The 24,414-nt window shown below is 38.0% G+C and overlaps 1 protein-coding gene across 6 annotated transcripts in view; it reads left to right on the top strand.

Annotated features, from left to right (window-relative positions):
• Nucleotides 1–24,414, top strand: part of LOC137236382 (phospholipase A2 inhibitor) — a 400,946-nt gene that overhangs the window by 129,351 nt on the left and 247,181 nt on the right. For 5 of the 6 annotated variants that reach the window (XM_067758923.1, XM_067758919.1, XM_067758920.1 and 2 more), the window contains one exon: nucleotides 19,819–19,847. The exons of the other annotated variant lie outside the window; for it this stretch is intronic. The gene's annotated coding sequence lies outside the window, so the exon portion shown is untranslated. The remainder of the gene's footprint in view (nucleotides 1–19,818; nucleotides 19,848–24,414) is intronic. 6 annotated transcript variants of the gene reach the window in all.

The raw sequence follows: 24,414 nt of genomic DNA, 5'->3' as shown, positions 1-24,414 counted from the left end.
CACTGGCGATCATCTGAAAAGTTAAAAAAAAAACTGTCTAATTCTAGAAAAGAGAAAGTGAACCTTTAAGGGCGGATTTACACAAACGCATTATTCGCTTCAATCTTATCTTTTGTGAATGTAAATCCATCTAAATGGAAAATTCAGATGCAAAAATATGTACTAAATTTGCTACTAGCCGAGCGTGCCGAGCTCAAATCTGGTTGAAGACCGCTACTGACGCCACAGTACCCAAACCCTTCGACGAATATTTTGGCGTTAATCACCACAAAAACAATGAAAGAGTATAGAATATCTTACTGTCCTTTCATAAAACTTTACCAAATTTCAAAGCGAAAGGTATGACTGTCATAAAGGCGACTTAGATCCCAATCATTACGTCCAGAGTGCGATTAAATACCAAACGAAAAATCAATTCTGCCTATTAAATTTTCTGGTACTTCTGACCAGAGTTAGGTCCGGCTAAGCATTATGTGTGGGTCTTCACCGCCTTGGCTTGAGTAAGATATGAGCTGCGTAGGATTTGGTTCTTTTCTGTTCTTCCATCCTTGAATAAAGTGATTTGACTCTATGTTTTGATCCGCCTCTCCTATACTTTTTGCGTAGATACGACTTAAAAATTGTTTTCCAACACAATTGGGCCGCGAGTAGAAGGATAACTAAATAAAATAAGGGCTGCTAAATTTCACTTATTTTCAGATTCATAAAATCTATTGCACAAAGTAGTACTTTAGTTTACACTGCGAAGGTATTGTGGCGAATATTAGCATTTCGATACATCACTATACTGCTAGTTAATAAATGTACAACAGCAAAGTAAGCGCCAAAAATTTTTTTTCGGATAAGCCGTTTCTTTGTTATCAAGCGGAAATTTTATTTCGACCTTAAAAAATAAAATTCTTGATTTAACTTTTATTTCGGGACTTTTGTTTTTAAAAGTCCGACTTAAAGTAGTTCTATCGGACTCAAAAAATAAAAATCCGAAAATAATTTTTATCTTGATCCAAATATATTTAAAGTCCAAAATTAATAGTTTTAACAGTTTCAGCCCCTGGAAGAAATACTACAGTGGAGTTGTAAATAAAGAACATTTAGCTATACTGAATATTGGAGCTATCTATTTGACAGGTCAAATATTCGAACGATAACAGAAGCTGCAAAGAAATGAAGAATTTTCCTAAATTTTGTTGCAGTGTTTATAACCACCCTACAATTTTTAAGGTAGTCAAGCGCGAAATAACAGTTTTCACAAGCTTCTCGTCTGCTGACACTTTATAAGGTTTTTGACCATTGTGTCTGCGTTACAGCGCGGAAACTACAATACTTCATTTGATCTTTACTATACAATTAGTAACGGGTAAACGGTTAACGGAGCGCCTCTGCTTTGCTCTGCATCAATGTCTCTTTGCGCGCTTCGTCGGCGTTCTTCTGCTGCGGTTAACGACTACGCTATCTCTGCTGCGGTTTATGTCAATATGGTCAGCGACTGCGATTTCTCTGCTGCGGCTTATGTCGGTATGTCTGTGAAGTGTTAAGTCTAACTACCTACTTATATTGTGGTTAGCGACTGCGCTTTCTCTGCTGCGGCTTACGTTGGTATGTCAGCGTAGCGCCAAGTGTAATGGTATAAATCTGTTAGGTATGCACGTACTGCAACTATGCCGCCCACGGTAATGACGCGACTTTGCTTCGTTCGGCAACGGTGCTCTCTCTGCTAAGGCTTACGGCGGTGGTGCGCGCATTCGTGATGCTGGGATGACGTTAGATTAGCAGGGAGCGAGTTTGGTCCTAAGCGTTGTGAAGCGGTCAAAACTTGCTTACCCACTAATCTAAGCCCACGTCGTTCTCCTATGAATCACACAGTCCTGAAATGGTCAAAACCTATATGCAGTCCAGATGCTCCTCAATTGTAACTCTGATCAGTTCCAAGAACAATTCCGCCTGCTGCCTGTCCGCTGTGCTGCTTTGTCGTCTTTTTTCTAGCTAGTGCCCTTGGGGGTTACGATGTTACTGTGGTTGTTGCTCTAGCTATGTTTCTAAGACTTGTTTATGTTTCATGTTGTTTTTGCTATGTTGCTGATCGTCTTTCTGGGTAGTGTTTTGTGGGGCGGTGATCGTATTGTGTGGGCAAAGTTAATGGTTTACATTTGGTCCCACACAAGTTGTTGAGTGATAACCTTTTGAACGCACCGTTGGGTATTTTTGCTCCACTCAGCGGCAGTCTGGCAATTCTTAACATTTTAAGGTGTCAGTTATAAATATAATTTTTTCTCTTAATATTAAAGTGAGTCGTGAAAAATTATTTTAGAAGTCCTTCCCCGTAAAATTTGGGAATTATTTCATTTGACTGTTGAATCAGCATCCCGTTCATAAAACAAAATAGAAAAGAACTATGAAAAATAACTAGACGATAGTAGTTGAGAATGTGATACAGGAACAAATGGAGTAAAACCAAAGTCGTTCATAAGCTAGAGGGGTATATAAATGGGAAGAACCGACGAGCTGATGAACAAGTTTGATTTTAACCTTTTAAGTGAAGTACTTCGAAATTCTCTAGAGTGTGAATTGTTCTACTACAGGGAGTTCAGTGAAATCTGCCTATAACTTGTAAGCAAAAATTATCAGATTTGTCTAGGTATGTACACTGGTTCACTGTGGAAGGTGATGCAGCTGATATGACTATGAAGATATTAAGTCCATATTGCTAAAGCTAATATATAACACACAAAATTAGCAATTTACAATCAAACATTTTTTGAATCTATACGTTCGACCGTCAGTGTATGTACAAATTTCTTACATATGTATATAGCTACAGCAGCCACAACATTGAGACCGAGTCATTTAAATATTAAATATTTTTATATACATATTGTAAAATGAATGTTTGAGGATTTTTATTTAATTTAATTTGCATGCCGCAGCATATCAAGCAAAAATGCCGAGTTGCAAACACCTTTGTAAATCAAACTTAAATTCCCAACAGTTAACACAACAAATATGAATATCATTGCTAATAATAGTACAAAAATTAATATTAAAATTGTTTGTTTCGACATTCAAATAATTCGACTTTCATGAGGTAAAAATGGCGCCCAACGTAGGGCCTACAAATGTGGCACGTAACCTGGCAGTTTGTAAGTCAAGTTAAATGGAATAAATAGATAATATAAGTCAAAAATTACCGCTGGGTCGGGAATGCATTATCTGATTGGAGAAGTCTATGGTGAAACTTTCAAACTTAAGCTTACGTAAATCAAGACAAAATGTTTGAGAAACTGACACACTTCTAGTAGGCGATGGCCTCAGGAATGATGCACATGCAAGAGTTAATCTGCTCTGTCTTTAATTTTTTTGCTGGCTTATTACAGTGTGGCTGCATTCAGCAAATTAGCAACTAATCGAGAAGGCTGTACGCGAAAAGTCTAGACGCTGAGAGAAATAGGCAGACGAGGCAACTAAGAGCATAAAAGCTGTGCAGTCCAAGTGATGGTCAAAGGTTCGATTTTAAAGCTCGAAGTGTTCGAGAGAAAAGTTCTTCGAAACATTTATGGACCTCTACGCGTTGGCGCCTGTGAGTAACGAAAGGATTTAATGATGAGCTCTACGAGTTATAAGCGGACATCAATATAGTCCAGCTATTTAAAAAGCAGCGGCTACGCCATGTTTTGCTAAAGAAAGGTGCCGCTCCGGCTAAGAAAGTTTTTTTTATCGGAACCCGCCTATGGAAGCAGAGGAAGAGGGCGACCCCCATTTCGCTGGAAGGAGCAGGTAGGAAAAGATTCGCGGGAACGATTTGTTATGACCATGAGGAGTTCGGGGTTGCCAGATCCTCGGCTGTTAATGAAACATGATTCGCCACGAATAGGTGAAGTTGACATTTGGGTTTGGATAAGCTATATATTGCGCTGGTAACCTGAAAGGTTTGCGCTACACAACTCCTTCAATCTATCTGGTATTTTAGTTGCCTCTTACGACAGGCATACCTACCGCGGGTATATTCTAACCTCCCGACCCGCTGGGGGTAAAACGATTTAATCTCCCTTGGTGACTAATTGCCGCCAGTTGGCAGAGCGAAAAAGCTACTGGCACGCCTTTAAACGGTTAAGTGCAAATATAGTAAGTATGTAAGTGAAGAACCCGAGTAATTTAACTGTGAAGTACTGCTACTATAGTAGTGTTTTAAATACAACAGAGAGTGCAGTATAATCAAGAACTTCTTAAGATACGTTACAATACAGCAGACATGGAAGAGGACCTGCGTGAAATAGCTTGTGTAGAGATTAAGTTGGATTCAATAAAGAATACTTTTCTTCCACCACTCTAGAGCTCTCCTCAAAATTACCCATCTGGATTTTCTTGGGTGTGGTTCAATATCATAGCAGAAGTAAAGTGGTATGTGTTTTTGATAGTCTGATATTTGTTTTACTGCCGCATATTTATTAATATTTTCACGCAAATATTTTGTCGCACTCACATATGCATCACCACATCATAAGTGAATGAAAACCATCATCACTTAAGCGCATTTGTGGCAAAAAACCTTTACCAGTCAGCAGCCCAAAAGGTTCTTTGCTCGTCGAGTAACTAAAGAGTTTTCATTATGGCAAAGCACCGACTGGCACACAGTAAAGCAGGGCTCATTGTTCATACATATTTGTATGTGTATATTTAAAATTTATAAAAAATATATGGAGAGTATACCCCAATGCGTCTATGTTTGTTTTTCATTTCACATAACTTTATTTTTGTTTTAAATTGTGCGTCTGCATATATTTCATTGCTAGCATAAATTTTATTATTCAACGCCTAAAATTATGCAACACAGATAGGCATATATAAATTTTGAAACAAAGCTGCAATTTGTATTCGAGTTTATTAAATATTTAAATTGTTTATGAATTTTTTAGCAAATACAGGTCCACTTCATCAAACCAATTTAGCTTTACGAACTCATTTAGGTTAGGTTAGGTTAGGTTAGGGTGGCTGCCCGAGGGCGCACTTAGGCCAGTAGTATTAGGCCCGTTCTGATGCCTCGAAAAACACCGTTACCTTTCCTCTTGGAACAATTTTGAGGACCTGATGAAAGCTACCAGGTCCTTGACGTCATGCTCCACAACCTTACTCAGATTGTCAAGGAATGGAGCTGCCAGAAAGCGCTGCCGTGCTCCGCTTAGTGCTGGGCAGTTGCAAATGAGGTGAACCACAGTTTCCTCCTCCTCATCCTCTTTACAACCCCTACAGCAACGACGATAAGGCGCTCCTAACCCTTCTGCATGCCTACCTATGAGGCAATGACCCGGTTGTACACGTCACGGAATCTTTTAGGATCCCATTTAGGCCAGGTTTCCTTCGATATTCGACAACCCTGTGTTTGGATCCATCTTTCGTCGGCTTGGCGGTAGATGTGCTCTTTTAGCTTTAGCTTGCATGTGGACAGGTGCATACCTAAACGTTCCTGTCCAGGAAGAACCTGCTTAGCTTTACCGTGCCTAGCGAGTTCATCTGCAATGCAGTTTCCCTCGAAATCCATATGTCCGGGGACCCATGTGAGGTGTACACGGTTCTGTTGAGCCATCTCTTGAAGAGATCGGCGAGAGTTTAGTGCTAGTTCAGAATTGAACGATTGGGAGCCAAGAGATTTTATGGCAGCTTGGCTGTCGCTGAAAATAAAAATGTCTTTGCCGACATTGTATGTCCTATCCCTATCCGGCTTCCATTATGGCTTCAACTTCTACCTGGAATACACCGTAGCGGTCGGGTAGTCTGAATGAAAGCTGGAGGTCAAGGTCCCTTGACTATACTCCACCTCCAACTCTACCGTTTAGCTTGGAGCCGTCCGTGTATATGGAAATGCTGCTGCCCATAGCAAGGCACTTATCCGACTCCGTCCAGGCATCCCTGCTGGGTATGTTTATCTTAAAGTTGGTTTCCGCAACTTTTGTGGCCGCACAGCGATCCGTGCTAGGAGGAAGAAAACTGTATTGTTCCAACACGACAACTCCCTTAGACGCAGGGCTGACGCTGCCGCTGCTCGATGACCAGCTAGATCCAATGGAAGGATGTCAAAAATGGCCTGAAGAGTTTCGCTAGGCGTTGTTCTTAGAGCCCCTCTTATACTTATCATGTTGGATCTGTGGACTTTACCCAACAAGTTTAGGTTTGATGCCTTGCTCAAGGCTGGCCACCATACGACTACCCCATACAGCAGTATGGGTCTGATAAAACTCATTTACAAACATAGCATGTACATAGAATTTTTGGCTGAGACCTCGAAAAAAGTGTACCTTATTTAAAAAATGTAAAATGTAACACATGTTTTCAAATGTGAGGTTGGATGTGGTCTTCATAAAATTTTTTTTTATATTTTCGCAATAAATTTTTTTCAGATTTGAAGTCTACTTTTAGGCGCGTTAGTCACATAAAGTCTGTAAGAAGGTAAATTTTGAAAAAAAAACTGCACTAGTTAAATTGATAAATCAAAACATTAAAGTTAAAAAAAAAAATTTTTAATTTAAGGCGCGAGAACCTCCGAAGAAATTTTAGACCGGGCTTCTCTTCCAATTTGCGTCGTGAGTTTCCACTGAGTAGCTTTTCATGGCAGAAAAACAGCCAAGCACTTCCTAGGGGCGACCCCGCTTAGAAAACTTTTCTTCTAAATGAGAAAACTTGTTTCTAAAATTTTGATGTTGCTTTGCCTGGTGCGTGAACCCTGGATCGTCGGTGTGGTAGGCGGATTACGCCACCATCACACCACGGCGGCCGTCGTCACAATATATTGAAAATGTCCATCTAAGGTAACTAAGCTTTGCAATGCAAAAAACCGTTTTAACTTTGAAGTATTCTGTATGAAGTGATGGTCGTACAATGACATTTAGCTAATTTATTTTATAAGATTTATAGATACAGATTAAGTACGTTTTTTCGTCACGAAAATTTCTTTTTAATACAAAACCGCATATATTTTTTAAATGTGCATATGTTTCTCTTTTCGTCAGTCATCCTACTAGGCTCGAGATATTGTCCTTCAAGGAGTATTTTCTCCACACAGACTATTTTTCAAATTTGAAGCTTACTCTTAGGTACGTACGTCATATACAGTCTAAAATAAGATGACTTTAGCAACCCATGCACATTTGAAATAAAATCAAGAAGGTTAATCGGAAATCGGAATAAAAATGGAGATAGAAAGTGGAGTGGAGTACAACTTCTCAGATTAAGGTATTGAGATTAATAATCTTCACGGACCTCTTATAGTAAGAACGCCTAAATGGTGTGTTGTCAAAATTAAGTTCAAAATTGAATTGCCTTCTTTATTAAACAATTATTTCTTTTATAAAAAATTTGTATATACAAAAGTACCTACCTACGCTAATACTTATAAACTAAGTGTATTACATATATACATATATCTTCAGTTCCCTGATAACTGCAATCTAAACTAAACGGAATTAAGGGCCCATTACTGATACTTAGCATAGACTTCACTTGACATGGTGTAAACTTGGCAGCTTAGCCATAATTATACTCCACTTAGTGCATACAATCTGGCATCATAATCAATAAATGTCAATTTGTATGACAAAATGTCAAAATGAAATGGAAACAAACAAATGGCATCTCAAAATGTAAACGTCACTTAGAACTTACATAGGAAATCAAAATTCAACAGACTTCTAAGTCAAGTTAAGGGTTTCTAAGTTTTGATTAATCAGTAGCATGCAATGTTCATTTAACAGAACTGTAAGTGACAGTTCTAAAGTCAAGGTTTTGCTAAGTATCAGTAATGGGCCCTTTAGTTGTGGGAAATGCAACGTAAGCATAAATAAATCGTGGAAATAATTGTTGTGCATGCAAAGGCTTGTGGTGAGCATTTAGTCGGCTTTAAAATGAAATATAATAAGATTCAAGCTACCAGGTGGCGTACGGCATAGATATAGTAGCATGAGTCAGAATATATGTGTGTACAAATGTATGAATTTCAAGGCACGCTACACTCTTCTCGTGGGTGACGGCGAGTGTCGAAGATAATTTAATGATGAGCTGTACGAGCTTTACGCAGTCATCAACATAGACTAGCGAATTGAAACACATCAGCTTCACTGGCTAGGCCATGTTAGCGAATGAAAGATGATGATCCGCTCAAGAAAGCATGTTTATCGGAACCTGCCTATGGAAGCATATAGAGAGGGCGGACCCCAAACCACTGCATAGACCAGGGATGCACCTTAACGTTAAGCTAATCGTTTATCAAAAAATTTCCACCGTTTCCGTTGAAACACTTCGAAATATTATCGATAAAGAAATTATCAAGATAAATTGTATCTCGTTTTTAACCGAAACGAAAAGCTTTCGTTAACGTTAAAAACGTTAACGAAAACGTGATACTTTATGTTTGAATTATGCTGGCAATGCTATAGCCATGGTGAAGCCGTAAGGTGGCAACAACGAGCGCATATACACACACAAACTCTATGTAATTTGTTTGTGTAATTCGTTGGTGGTAATGTCAAAAATACTCTGAGAAATGTTCGTACTGTCAAAATTCATGAGAAAAGTTGCAATCAGCTTGGATAATGCTTTCACCTTTAATGACTCCGCCATCAATGAGCTTTGCCAGCATAGTTTGAAATTAATAATCAACATAAACGATTTGATTTCGTTTTGATATGGCAGAAAACGAAAAGAATTCATTTCGTTAATTTGACGATCTTAACGTTAATAAATGAAACGAAATGACTTCGTTTCGTTTATTAACGTTGATTATCGTAACGAAATGATATCGTTTCGTTGGTTAAGCATGCCTGGCATAGACCATGCCGAAACCCCCTTGAATCCTAAAAGCATCGTATTTTACCATTTGTTACACCCGTTATAATTATAAAACATAAATTGCCTGCGTTTTATGTAGAAATCCCGTTATTTAATTAACTTTTTAATATACAAACTCCATTGAGTTACATACGATTATACATACATCCACTGCTACAACAACAACAACAAAACTATACATTTATAAGTATACCAATTTAGTATTTTCCAAGCCTATATTCTATTAATATTCTATATAGCTCAGTGAACCATTATTCCCCACCTCTGCTACATTCATTTACGACGGATTATTAAAAATTCTTGTCACGCGTGTATTTGCCTAGAACTCAATGTTCTACTCATATTTCGCTGCTGTCATCTTATTTTGTATTCAAGTCGCATATCAAATACGATATTTGAATATGTTGTGGACGTCAACGACTTTGCTACCTTAAACTTGTACTCACATCCCCACTATCCACTTTTCCCTGCTGTACAGTTTCAATTGCTAAATTATTCAATAATCATAACGTAACTAAAATGTTGCTGTCCCAAAAAAAAAAACACAAAGGGCCAACAGTTTGTTTTTATGATGAAACAAAAGCTCTGAACTTGAACTTCTGTCAGCCCACGCAATCAGATGGTTAGTCCCTGAGGTATTTTTTAATTTTTTTTTGCTTGCCTTTGCAATATTTTTTACATTTTATTGCTGGTCGAGCTACTCATGCTTCCTGTTTCTTTTCCAAAGAAAAATTATATGAAAATGTACAGTCACGCCCTAAACGAGTGCGAGATAGATTTGATGAGTTTTGCCACACATCTTTGATTCCATGTTTGTGTATATTGTATGTGACCTATGTTGTTGTTGCTAGAAGACTGATTTATGTTGAAAAACCAGAAGCTTCTCAGACTAAACGTCTATGGGATCTCAGATGTTTCAACAAAAAGTTTTCCAAGAAATAGTTTTCTACTAGGGCAGTGCGCTGTTCCTTGGCATAGTAGATGCTCTGCCGTTTTTGCTGCCGTTGGATTACAGCTGAGCATCAGGTATTGTTTTCAAATTTATTTATGTCGCATGTATCCCAATAGAACTGTTGCCAGTGAGTTACGCAGTTACTCCGACTATGTTCCCGCTATTTAACTGAAGAATGTAAAAAGAAAAATAATTAAATGTAAGGCGCGATAAACTCCGAAGATATCTTAGGCCGCGCTTCTCTTCCAATTTGCGTCGTGCTCCTCTTGATTTTTCCTATAAATAAGCGGGACGGCACCTACATGTTTTATGCCTACTCCGAACGGCTTCTGCAAGGCAGATGAGTTCTCACTGAGAGATTTGCATAGCAGAAATACGCTCGGAGTGCTGCCCAAACACTGCCGAGAGGTGTCCCCCTTAGAAAAATTTTCTTCTAATTGAAAAAAATTGTTTCTAAAATTTTGATGTTGCTTTGCCCGGCGCGTGAATCCAGGATCTTCGATGTGGACGGCGGAGCACGCTACCATCACACCACGGCGCCCGCCTTAACTGAAGAATAGCTTCATATTATCGTTTGGTTAAAAGGAAACTTTTCACACTTCCACTTGGATACCCCTATTTAGTGCCGGAGGATGGCACAATCGTCCAACTTGCCTGTATTCCCGGCAAGAAAGTATTGAATCAACTCAGCTTCCTTCTCATTTTGACGGCTTCTTGAGAGTAAGCTTGTTCGTATGCGCTACCGCCGGAGTAATAGGGCAATGACCGAAAGCACTCTCACTGCAGATTCGTTTAGCTTGAAAAGAAAGCACGCTTCTTTCCCATCCAAACATGACCATAAATACCTTGATACCTCGAAATCTTTCCGGTTGGTTCACAGCAAGTCCGTTGCCCTTATGTTATATTCCTCAATTTTCCTCAGGAGATAACCTCACTATGGTCATTCGGATATTATTCCTCTCGATATCGCTCTGCCCAGGGACACAGCCAAGAGAGATACTAAGATTCCTTATGTACGCCAGGGATGTTCGATACCTCCGCACGAGATCCACTTTTATCACGGCGGATTCTAATGCCTTTAAGATGGCCTTGCTGTCGACAAATATCGTTAATTGGTGTCAGAGACCGTACTGTTCTGGAGCATTATGGCTTTTTTTCTATAGCGTAGACCTCCGCCAGCATGAGTTAGAAAGTTTTGCAGGCACGTCGCCCTCAGTTTGCAACTTTACCGGTATCAATCCACCCGGACTCACGGATTTAAAAGGTCAGAATGATTTGCCTAAATTATTGTTAGGATTGATTAAATTTACGAGTCTTGGAAGGTCTCAGCGTTGAAAGGAACTTCGACGCTCTTTCATTATTAGGAGTGGATCCATTCTAGCTTATAAGCCCTATCGTTTCTTGTATTCTACGATGTCTTCTGCATCTAAATTAAAAAAACGCAAGATAGCGAAAATCTCTGAGCCAAGCTCGCCAAGCGCAGAACATATATGCATTTCTTTGAAACCTATGTAAATATTTCCGTTCTTACACCATAACTCATTCAAGATCCGTTAATGAAAACTGGGCTATGGGTTCCCATATCGGAGACTGCCATGGGAGTTTAGTAGTGTTATTTGGTTGTAATATAAAAGACATTAATACTGATAATACTAGCAGAATATGGCGAAACAATTACGTACGCTTTTTTAAAAGTCCCGACTGCCAAAGCCTTTTGGTATCCTAGAACGGTATTTCCTTGATTAAAAGATGAACAAAGTTGCATATCACGTTCAAAGCCTTTGCAGAGCATGATCGTATCGCTCTGTATACCGTCGAACTTAACATAGCATAATCTTCACCTTGACTGCATTCCAGCACAGCAAAGCTGCATATGCTCAGATGAGACGAATAAACCTATTGATAACACATAACGGTGGCTCACGTCATGTGCAACTGCTCGGCGTAAAGTGACGGCAAAAAGCGCTGTATGGGAGCTTCCTGCCTGGGAAATCTACGATAGTATGACATCGAGTACTTGGTAGGGCTTACCAGGTCAATAAAAAGTTCAAAGAGGAGGGCTAAAGATGTATTTTTGTGGTATCTCAACGGCGTACTGAAAATAGTCTATATGTGCCTCTGCGAAGACACTGCCTCAATCTAACCTAACCTATATACAGAGCCTACTAGGCCCATCTGATCACCTACTTTGTATTTAGCATATAATTCTGCGTGGGTGTCAAAAACCCTCTTAGATATTTCGCATTTTCAGAAAGAGTTAGTTGTTGACCATAGAGTGTTTGAGATTTTCAGTCGAATGCAAGCTGACAACACAAGCAGACCGCGATAAGTGTGGGTAGAAATACAAAGCTCCACAACTCGTACTTAATTGACTACAAACAAGTTGGGAGTTGATCAAAAAAAAAAGTCTTGGAAAGACATCTACGCCAAAGCTGAACAAATTTTTGGAGTACTATGACCTTGCAGTATTCAATCGTAAGTAGTTTGCCATCTCGATGATCTGAAGGTAGAAAAAAGCACCGACATTGTCTGCTCTTTTTAGACATTTGTGGTTTCTCATCTAATCCATTTTGGCATCACACACCAACGCTATCGGGCCAGCAATTGTAGAGCTTGCATTTCAATAAATCTGTGGTAAACAAAGACGTCCAATTAAGTCTTCTTCCTACCTATATCTACTCGATTTATAACAACCGCGCCTATTTCTACATTTGTTCATTCGTTTAGAATACATCTGTTGAAGATAATGCCTCACCTTTAAGTTGAGTTAGCAATCGCTATTCATGCGAATTCCATTACGCGCCACATTGAGATTTACTTATAATTAAAAGCGAGAGAAATTCATCTTGTCGCGTCTCAACAACGTTTTGATGACATGCCTTAAGCTTGTCGCATTATCAGCACCTGTTTGTAATAATAATGCCATCCACACTTAAATATTTCGTGCAAAGCGTGAATGCTCCTACATAGCGTACACAAAACGAGCTCGGGATATGCAAATCGAGGTGTGCGCAATAGAGATGCGGAGATTACCAACTATCTTCTATATCGGGATGACGGTATAGTGATAATGTAACAGCTGGATTGTGTTAAGTTTTTCGGGATTTTCGAAAGCTTTTGAATTGGAAAAATACGAGCAAACTGATTTAGGGTGACGTCATTTATACAAACCCTTGTAAGCAGACTGCATTCGTTAAGATCTCAGGATATCATGCTACCATAGTACTCGTAAAGTTCGATGTGTTTACATACAAATAATCGTCTAGACAACAAAATTAAGAAAAGCTCCCCAGTGGTTGAAGTTAAACTGCAATAGAGATAACTTTACTGGAAATAAAAAGTCTAGGGCTATTTCAGAAGAGTTCCACCGGCTACTTATCAGTACGGGTAGGGGGCTTAAAATATAGACTCGACAGGTGTTCCTGTCATAAGAGGCGACTAAAATACCAAATTATTTAGGAGGTTGTGTAGTGCAACCCTCAGAAGGAGATACCAGCGCAACTTATAGCTTCTCCAAAAAAATTTTCAGCCCCACCTACCCTTGGCGAATTAGCAGCCAAGGCTCTGACCATCCCAAGTTCCATAGATGGCATAGAAGGTTCAATGCGATCATATTAAATCGTTCCTGAGATCGTCGGGCTTGTAACTACATAGAGATCGTTGCCATAACTTACCGGATCTATATCAGTCAAGTCTTACTCGACCTACCTCTCCCAACTCAGTGAAGGTGTCCCCTTACCTTTGCTTGCAAATTGTGGTTTCGACTGAAATACTTTCTTGGCTGGAGCGACCTTGTATTTTCGCATAACATGACATAGCCAGGGAAGCCTTTGGGTTTTTATTTGCTGCACTATCGTCATATCTGCATAATGCGAAACGAAAACAAATCCATTACTTTTCTCAAAAAAATCGATAGCAAGATTGTTATCGAATGATAAAAAATCGATAATTTTTTATAACAGCTGGATAGCCTCTCGATAACGATTCGATATTTTTCGATAACAAATCGATAACACTTTCATAACAAACTGATAGTACTCCGATAACAAATCAAAACATTTTCGATGAAAAATCGATAAATTTTTGATATAATATCGATAGCTTTACAATGAATAGTTGAGGAGGAATATTTATGAAAACAAACGATATAAATTTTATAAGCTTTCGATAATAAATCGAATACCAGCCTTCTATAACAAACAGATAACTCATTGATAACAAATTGATAACATACCTTGGGTTGATTTGCTGTCTGATCTCGCTTATATCAACTCGTAACACGTTCATTGTTCTCATATTAAGCTACAGTGTAGTGACTACACTAATGCTTACATTCTATATTCCTCCTTATAGCAGCCTATTATGCTTACACCCACCCAACTCTTACATTCTGGATTCCCCTATACCGTGGGCAGCGATGCTTGCGCAGTTTTGATAAGTCACTATGCTGCGAAGTAAACAGCCACACATATATGTAAACAGCATACATAAGAGCGAAGAGGAACAGAAAACAAACACGCCCTAAATGGCGCCCAAATAACAAAAGGCAATAGATAGGAAATGAGTGGGTAATAGCCAAAGTGAGGTTCTACTCTTAATTCCTCGCTGATTTTTAACAAAGCGATGTCCTAGGAAATTCATACCTGAACAACTCGCTTCCGCATGGATATTAACCAGTCAATTATTTGAATTACCAACTCACATACTTGGGTAAATGGATTGATCAGCTGACACCTTACCGACTCACATACTTTGATATAAATACTTTTGTTCAAAATAACAACAACGGTTTTAAAACGAATTTGTTTCGTCTCTCACCCCGCAAACTATTACCAACTCGCTTCCATTTTTCAGTTCTGAATTCTTTTGCTACTGAGGCATTTTGCACAGCCATATACATACACATAGGCAAAGAAGCAACCAGGGATGCACCTTAACGTTAAGCTAATCGTTTATCAAAAAATTTCCACCGTTTCCGTTTAAACACTTCGAAATATTATCGATAAAGAAATTATCAAAATAAATTGTATCTCGTTTTTAACTGAAACGAAAAGCTTTCGTTAACGTTAAAAACGTTAACAAAAACGTGATACTTTATGTTTGAATTGTGCTGGCAATGCTATAGCAATGGTGAAGCCGTAAGGTGGCAACAACGAGCGCACATACACACACAAACTCTATGTAATTTGTTTGTGTAATTCGTTGGTGGTAATGTCAAAAATACTCTGAGAAATGTTCGTACTGTCAAAATTCATGAGAAAAGTTGCAATCAGCTTGGCTAATGCTTTCACCTTTAATGACTCCGCCATCAATCAGCTTTGCCAGCATAGTTTGAAATTAATAATCAACATCAACGATTTGATTTCGTTTTGATATGGCAGAAAACGAAACGAAATCATTTCGTTAATTTGACGATCTTAACGTTAATAAACGAAACGAAATGACTTCGTTTCGTTTATTAACGTTGATTATCGTAACGAAATGATATCGTTTCGTTGGTTAAGCATGCCTGGAAGCAACAGTGAGAGGGCATAAGAGCACAGGCGTTATAGCATATTCATGTTAACAACAGTTAAAAGCGCTGAAGCTATCACTTACACATATACATGCATATAACATGAAGATAAACGTGTATATGAGTACAGAAATCAGAAATAAATAAGCAAATGTTCGAGAAGTCTGTTAGTGAGAAGTCTAGAACCAATGAGAATTATGCGAACGAGGAAACAGAGTACAAAAGTGGCGCAAGCTGAGGAAAAATCAGTTCTATTTTAATACGCTTTAAATGAAATACGCGAGTAAATTTGATTGCGAGGTATTACTACGAAATTTGTACGAAAGTAGTACGAAAGTAGTCAATTAATAACATTTTATAATACTGAATATTTTAGTTATTCAATCGACAGTTCAGCGATTCGAATTTTAACATAAGGTGCGGAATAATCAAGGATTCTCAAATTTCTCTCGGGACTAGAGCTCAACAACCAACAATTTACAAGTCTTACAAAATGTCATCATAAATTCTAATTTACAACAGCATTTTTTTCTAATATTATTTGACTTTTTTTTCACCTACTTAAATGCCGTGGCACGTGCAGAATTGTAAATTATCGTTTTAACTGAAAAAATTTATGAAAGAGCAAAGGTGACGACGGCGTAGGTGTTCCTTCGCGATGTAGTATGTGAAGTGGCAACAACAACAACTACAAAATTGTAAAGATTTTTACATGTAAGCAGACACACCTCAGTAAAGCAATGAAAGCGCTTTAATCACAAATAAAGCTAATTGAAACTAATTCCAACTAAGTAGATTTTTTAATATATATATATTTTTTTTGTCAAATGTATGCGGTAATGCCTATTCGAGTAAATAAATAAATACAAATATTTAATTTACATATCATTGAAAACAAATTGAATGAAAACACTCAACGCTTGAAGCGAATAAATACATAGAAGTGATGATATAATTTTATTGTTGTTGTTTAAGGATGAATAGAATTTAGTCCGTATGAACTCATAAGCATTATATACAATTTACATATAAAATCAGTTATAGTAAATTTATACATGAAAATCATTTGTTACGAGATTAACATATTCAAATAAACAAATTGTTTTATAATGCATTTAAATCGAGAACACGAGATATTAACACAAACATTCAAACATACATACATACATATTGTGACGAATATTAGTGACACTAAGTGATACTCCCATCACTAATCTGATACTAAGTAAATAAAGCCACAACAACAATAAAGCAACCTGCTACACTTGTATGTACGTAAACAAATTAATCATTGTCTGCACACATACGTGCGGGGCAACAGAGAGAGATACTCACAAGCGCATGTCATCATCAGCTGCTCACACATACACACGCATATGGATACAAATTGTAAATATACGTGTATACAGCTAGTAAACAAGCATCAGGTTCACGAAATTACTAGATCTTAGGAGAAACGGTTGAACGTGGAAACCGAAGAGTATAAAAGCGGCACAGGCTGAGGCATCGAAAGTCAGTTTGATTTAAGCATTCTATCTGTCGAGCAGTAGCAGTGTTATTTTTAAGAAGTACTTTAATAAAGGCTATTTTGCATTATTGAATAGTGGTGTTATTTATTCAACAGTTTAGTGATTCGAACGTTAACAGAACATTGCAAATAAGGGGAATTGCAGTAAATTCGATACAATATTTACGCCTATTAGAAACAAGTTTTTTCCATGCAACAGGACTTGTTATACTCAGCGTGCTTTGCACACGGAGTATATTTTGTTGGTAACATAAAGGTTGATCGTAACGGTATAAACGAATGGAGATAAATATAGACTTCCATATATGAAAATTCTCAGGATGAAAAAAGGAATTGATTTAGCCATGTCCGTCCGGTTGTGCTTCCGTCCGGTTGTGCTTCCGTCTGCCTGTGCGCCTTCTGTCTGTGCACACGATAACTTCACTAAATATTGAGATATCCTATTGAAGTTTGGTACATGGGTTCCTTGGCACTCATGAGCTAAATCGGACGATAACCACGCCCACTTTTTATATACATAACATTTTGGAAAACACAAAATACATGACTATATATTAAATAAAATACCTAGAAGAGACCAACTTAGAGACCAATTGCAAAGAGAGAAGCTGGGCATTAATATGGCTCAATGGTTAAAGGCATCTGCCTTTACACTAGTAATAAAGAATGAATGTTGTTTTATTCGAGTTCAATACTCAGTTCCCGAGAAGCTAGCTGATTACTTACTTACTTACTTAATTTTCGCTTAACCGTCTAAACGGTTATGGCCGTCCAACAAGGCACGCCAGTCGCTCCTTCGCTCCGCCAACCGGCGCCAATTGGTCACACCAAGGGAGTTTAAATCGTTTTCTACCTGGTCCCTCCAGCGGAGTGGCGACCGCCCTCTACCTCTGCTTCCATAGGCGGATTCCGTTAGAAACACTTTCTTGGCCGGAGCATCATCTTTCATTCGCATAACAGCAGCCGCTACGTTTTAATTCGCTGGACTATGTTGATGTCTGGGTATAGCTCGTACAGCACATCATTAAATCTTCTTCGGTACTCGCCATCGCCAACGCGTAGAGGTCCATAAATCTTTCGAAGAACTTTTCTTTCGAACACGCCCAAAGCCGCTTCATCTGCTGTTGTCATGGTCCATGCTTCTGCCCCATATAGCAGGGCGGGTACGATAAGTGACTTGTAGAGTATGATTTCGTTCGCCGAGAAAGGACTTTACTTTTCAATTTCCTACCTAGTCCAAAGTAGCATTTATTGGCAAGAATGATTCTTCCCTGGATTTCAGTGCTGATGTTGTTGCTAGTGTTGATGCTGGTTCCCAAATAAACGAAGTCTTTTACTATTTCGAAGTTATGGCTGCCAACAGTAGCGTGGTTGCCAAGGCGCGTGTGCGCTGACTCTTTGCTCGATGACAGCAGGTTCGTTTTGCCCTCATTCACCATCAAACCCATCTTAACCGCTTCTTTTTCCAGTTTGCAGTAAGCAGAACTAACAGCGCTGGTGTTTAGGCCGATGATATCAATGTCATCACCATATGCCAGTAATTGCACGCTTTTATAGAATATTGTTCCAGTGCGGTTAAGTTCTGCAGCTAGTATAATTTTCTCCAGCATCAAATTACAGAAATCGCATGATAGGGGGTCACCCTGTCTGAAACCTCGTTTAGTTTCGAACGGCTCGGAGAGGTCCTTCCCAATTCTGACTGAGCTGATGGTGTTGCTCAACGTCATTTTGCACAGCCGTATAAGTTTTACGGGGAAACCAAATTCAGACATGGCGGCATATAGGCAGCTCCTTTTCGTGCTGTCGAAGGCGGCTTTAAAGTCGACGAAGAGGTGATGTGTGTCGATTCTATTTTCACGAGTTTTTTCCAAGATTTGGCACATTGTGAAGATCTGCTCGATGGTAGATATACCAGGTCTGAAGCCGCACTGATAAGGTCCAGTCAGCCGGTTCACTGTGGGCTTCAATCTTTCGCACAATACACTTGAAAGGACCTTATATGCGATATTAAGAAGGCTGATTCCACGATAGTTGGTGCATTTTGCAGTATCCCCCTTCTTGTGAACTGGGCAAAGAACATTTAGATTCCAATCGTCGGGCATGCACTCGTCCGCTCATATTTTGCTAAGAAGCTGCTGCATGCGCCTTACCAACTCTTCGCCGCCGTACTTGAATAGCTCCGCAGGCAATCCATCAGCGCCCACGACCTTCTTGTTTTTCAATCTGGTTATTGCTATTCTAACTTCGTCATAATCGGGCGGGGGACATATATTCCACCATCATCGATTGCGGGATCGGGCTCATCATCTCTGCGCGATGGATCGCTGCCTCCATTTAGAAGAGCAGAGAAGTGTTCCCTCCATAATCTAATAAGCACTCTCTGGACATCAGTTACAAGGTCGCCGTTTTCGTTCCTACAGGAGCTAGCTGATTAAGAAGTGAAATTCAGAAACATGTCCTAGTAACCATCGCCGTTTGTAAACTTTGCAATTTTTCTCTAATATCAATAAAAATAATACATTTATGTTTCAATAAACATTCTTTCATTAGCTTTTACAAAATGTTTAGAAACAATAAAATTATAAATCGGTCATTCGGATATTAGTGACTGACAAAAAAGGAAGTTTTCACAGATCTTTCGATTTATTTTGAAATTACGCAAAAGATTAATTAAAGAAATGTTTCTTAAAAAAGATAAAAAAAATTATCAATTATTTTTTATTAATTCTACAAATTTGTTTTAAAGAATAAAAAATATTGCTTGTTTGTTAATAAAAAATTTGCTTCTAATAAAAAAAAAATTTTTTTTTTAATCCATGTGAACTCAACAAAAATAAATTTATCTGTATCTGAGCCTTCAGTTTTTTTGTCAGTTCTTATCAGTATAAATAAACATATACATACATATGTTTACATCTTTACATTTAAATAAATAACTCATATAAATTAAGAAACAAAAAATATCTTAAGTTTCTTTTATATCTTTTACAGGCAACTGAGGTTTTTCCAAGATCTCATTGGTGAGTACAAATAATTTATATAGTTATAGTTATAAAAGGAAATTCGCAAGAAACATAACTTTAAATAAATAATTGTTTTAAAAAATTAAAAACTACGCATTTTTAGCTAAATGAACTAATAACTAAATGAACTTCTTAAACAATTTTTGAAACATAAATGTATTATTTTGAGGTGTTCACATTTTAAGTAATCGCGGGTGCAACGATAATTCATCGTTGGAGAAATAAGGCAAAGTATCTGGGCGACCGAACTTTGCTCGGCAATCTTCGAGTATGCCGCATAACTTACCTTGTTCTACATGTCATCATTAATCAAACTCTACTTTTTTGGTAACCCTACTCAAAAATGTCCCTATTGTAATGCGGAGTGAAATACCTTTCATTTGATACCCATATCGGCATATCTCATGAAATTTTTTAAAATTTCGAATAGGTGGCAACTCTAAATGGCAATCCCACTCAAAAATGACCCTATGGTAAGGCGGAGTGAAATACCTTTCGTTTGATACCCATATCGGCATATCTCATGCATTTTTTTTTAATTTCGAATATGTGGCAACCCTAATTAGTAACCCTACTCAAAGATGTCCCTATTGTAATTCGGAGTGAAATACCTTTCTTTTGATATCCATATCGGCATATCTCAAGCATTTTTTTATTTCGAATAGGTGGCAACTCTAAATGGCAACCCTACTCAAAAATGACGCTATTACAATTCGGAGTGAAATACCTTTCGTTTGATATCCATATCGGCATATCTAAAGAATTTTTTTTAAATTTCGAATAGGTGGTAACCCTAAATGGAAACCCTACTCAAAAATATCCTTATTGTAATGCGGAGTGAAATACCTTTCGTTTTATACCCATCTGCATATCCCATACATTTTTTTTTAATTTCGAATATGTGGCAACCCTAATTGATAACTCTACTCAAAAATATCCCTATTGTAATGCGGAGTGAAATACCTTTCGTTTGATACCCATATCGGCATATCTCATGCATTTTTTTTTAATTTCGAATATGTGGTAACCCTAATTGGTAACCCTACTAAAAAATTTCCCTATTGTAACGCGGAGTGAAATACCTTTAGTTTGATATCCATATCGGCATATCTCATGCAATTTTTTTTAATTTCCAGTAGGTGGCAACCCTAAATGGCAACCCTACTCAAAAATGTCCCCATTGTAATGCGGAGTGAAATGCCTTTCGTTTGATACCCATATCGGCATATCTCATGCAATTTTTTTAAATTTCGAATAGGTGGCAACCCTAAATGGCAACCCTACTCAAAAATGTCCCTATTGTAATGCGGAGTGAAATACCTTTCGTTTGATACCCATATCGGCATATCTCATGCAATTTTTTTTTAATTTCGAATAGGTTGCAACCCTAACTGGCAACCCTACTCAAAAATGACCCTATTGTAATGCGGAATGAAATACCTTTCGTTTGATACCCATATCGGCATATCTCATGCAATTTTTTTTTAATTTCGAATAGGTGGCAACCTTGTGAAACATTCTGAGTGGCAACACCAAGGTAAAAAGTCTTAGAAGGTGATACATTATCTCTGTGCCAAATTTCATTTAAATCGGCTGAGCCGTTCCCGAGATCGTTCGGCTATACAAACAAACAAGAATTGCCCGTTTAAAGTTATAAGATATACTAATTCAAAAATTCGAATATTTCCTTTGTCAGTTATCACAAAAAAGGTGGACGATTTATAATAAATTCACAATTGTTTCATGCTTTGTCTTCCCTCACTTTATTTTCATTATGAAATATTCCGTCTTGGTAAAAAATGTTACTCATACGCCATGACAACCCTCGTTAGGTAAGTAGAGATAAGAGTTAGAATTGGAAAAAAGGTAACAGGACAACTGAAAAGCGAGTGAGCGGTGAAAAAATGCATGGAAGGCGGTGCCATATTTAAATTCCGATTAATTTACACGCCATCCCACCCAGCAGGTGTTTCGCTGCCGAAAATTTGTTTTTTTTTTTTTTTGCTGGCTAGCAAGTCTACAAAACTCCACAATTACTGCCCAATGGCAGTCATAAATTGTCAATAATGATGAATTGTTTATTGTTTGATTGTTGATATTTGGTGCAAAAAAAAAACTTTGCCTAATTTGCATTCTTAATCAGGGGATTAGTAGTTTTGACTACAATTTATGATATGCAAAATCAAAACAAAGACGTGCGAAAATTATATTTTAATTATAATAAATATGAAGCAATAAGCCAAGCCGTAGAATTAATGAGCTGAAAATTTCTATACCGTAAATGGGGAAAAAAAGCTGGTGAATTTGATTAAGTATTTTTGCATATGAAAATGTAAGCAAATTAATAATTAATCCAAATTGATTTACTCACGCTTACATTTGCTAGCATATAAGTTTTCAAAACCTGATTAATTTTTATATTTTTTTATTTTTATATTAATAAGAATATAATGCTATTAGTTTGCAACTGCGCGTCTGTGTTAAATAGAAAACTGACACTGATGATGGCACAGCGCCAAAATCGGTTCGTTTGAAACCAAATTTGACAAGGGATCACGGAAAATCATTCCAATACATATAAATAGCAATTTCATGAGTGAAAATTTGTATTTAAAATGAAGATTATTTTCATTTCAAAAACTTGACTCTGTAGGTAATAACATGTCAAATTCCTTTAGACGACAGATATATATAACCGCATTTCGGGGCCGATAAAATGTATTCTGCATGAGTTAATAAAGATGACCTAGAAAGTTCAAAGTGATTATATCAAATTGTTTTCGAATTTCAGGCCCGTAAATGAGCTGATCGTCGGCATACATTCAACACCCTCTATCAGCAAAGACCCATATTTTCAGGAAATCAAAAAAAACGGTTTGACAGCTATATTGTGAATTCCTTTTAATTCGAGCTACCCATGGGTTAGGTTGAACTGGCCGGTCCATGAGGACCTCACATAGACTGAATAAGTCCGTAGTGCTGAGCTACCAATGGAGTTACGAGAAATCTCGTTTATTATTCAGAACATTTTTTTTCTAAGCTCAGGTGAATTAAGTTATTAAACCCGATAGAGCTTTTTGCCTTTCGAATGAAAATTGTCTAGTATATAAAATTCTTCTGTCACGGTCTTAGAGGCTTAACTCCTCCGAAACGGCTGAACCGATTCTCATGAAATTTTGTGAGCATATTGGGTAGGTCTGAGAATCGGCCAACGTCTACCTTTTTTTCGCTACGTGCCTAGGGTCTTGAGATCAAAAAGTGGACCCGGGTACCCTTGAATGTGTTTATACAATATGGATATCAAATGAAAGCTGTTGATAAGTGCTATAGTACAGGATAATTTGCATACAACTGGGAGGCTAGGGTCTCGAGATATAGTCCAAAACGTGGACCCGGGTACCCCTAGAATGTGTTTATACAATATGGATATCAAATGAAAGCTGTTGATGATTGCTATAGTACAGGATAATTTGCATACAACTGGGAGGCTAGGGTCTCGAGATATAGCCCAAAACATGGACCCTGGTACCCCTAGAATGTGTTTATACAATATGGATATCAAATGAAAGCTGTTGATGATTGCTATAGTACAGGATAATTTTCATACCCCTGAGTGCTTGGGTCTCGAGATATAGGCCAAAACGTGGACCCTGGTACCCCTAGAATGTGTTTATACAATATGTATATCAAATGGAAGCTGTTGATGATTGCTATAGTATAGGATAATTTGCACACAACTGGGAGGCTAGGGTCTCGAGATATAGCCCAAAACATGGACCCTGGTACCCCTAGAATGTGTTTATACAATATGGATATCAAATGAAATCTGTTGATGATTGCTATAGTACAGGATAATTTTCATACCCCTGAGTGCTTGGGTCTCGAGATATAGGCCAAAACGTGGACCCTGGTACCCCTAGAATGTGTTTATACAATATGTATATCAAATGGAAGCTGTTGATGATTGCTATAGTATAGGATAATTTGCACACAACTGGGAGGCTAGGGTCTCAAGATATAGCCCAAAACATGGACCCGGGTACCCCTAGAATGTGTTTATACAATATCTATATCAAATGACAGCTGTTGATGATTGCTATAGTACAGGATAATTTGCATACAACTGGGAGGCTAGGGTCTCGAGATATAGCCCAAAACATGGACCCGGGTACCCCTAGAATGTGTTTATACAATATGGATATCAAATGAAAGCTGTTGATGATTGCTATAGTACAGGATAATTTTCATACCTCTGAGTGCTTGGGTCTCGAGATATAGGCCAAAACGTGGACCCTGGTACCCCTAGAATGTGTTTATCCAATATGTATATCAAATGGAAGCTGTTGATGATTGCTATAGTATAGGATAATTTGCACACAACTGGGAGGCTAGGGTCTCAAGATATAGCCCAAAACATGGACCCGGGTACCCCTAGAATGTGTTTATACAATATCTATATCAAATGACAGCTGTTGATGATTGCTATAGTATAGGATAATTTGCACACAACTGGGAGGCTAGGGTCTCGAGATATAGCCCAAAACATGGACCCGGGTACCCCTAG

This window comes from Eurosta solidaginis, chromosome 1 (genome assembly GCF_040869045.1).
Source record: "Eurosta solidaginis isolate ZX-2024a chromosome 1, ASM4086904v1, whole genome shotgun sequence".
NCBI lineage: Eukaryota > Metazoa > Arthropoda > Insecta > Diptera > Tephritidae > Eurosta > Eurosta solidaginis.
The sequence above is the reverse complement of the archived record's forward strand: the minus strand, read 5'-3'. Positions and strand labels throughout refer to the sequence as shown.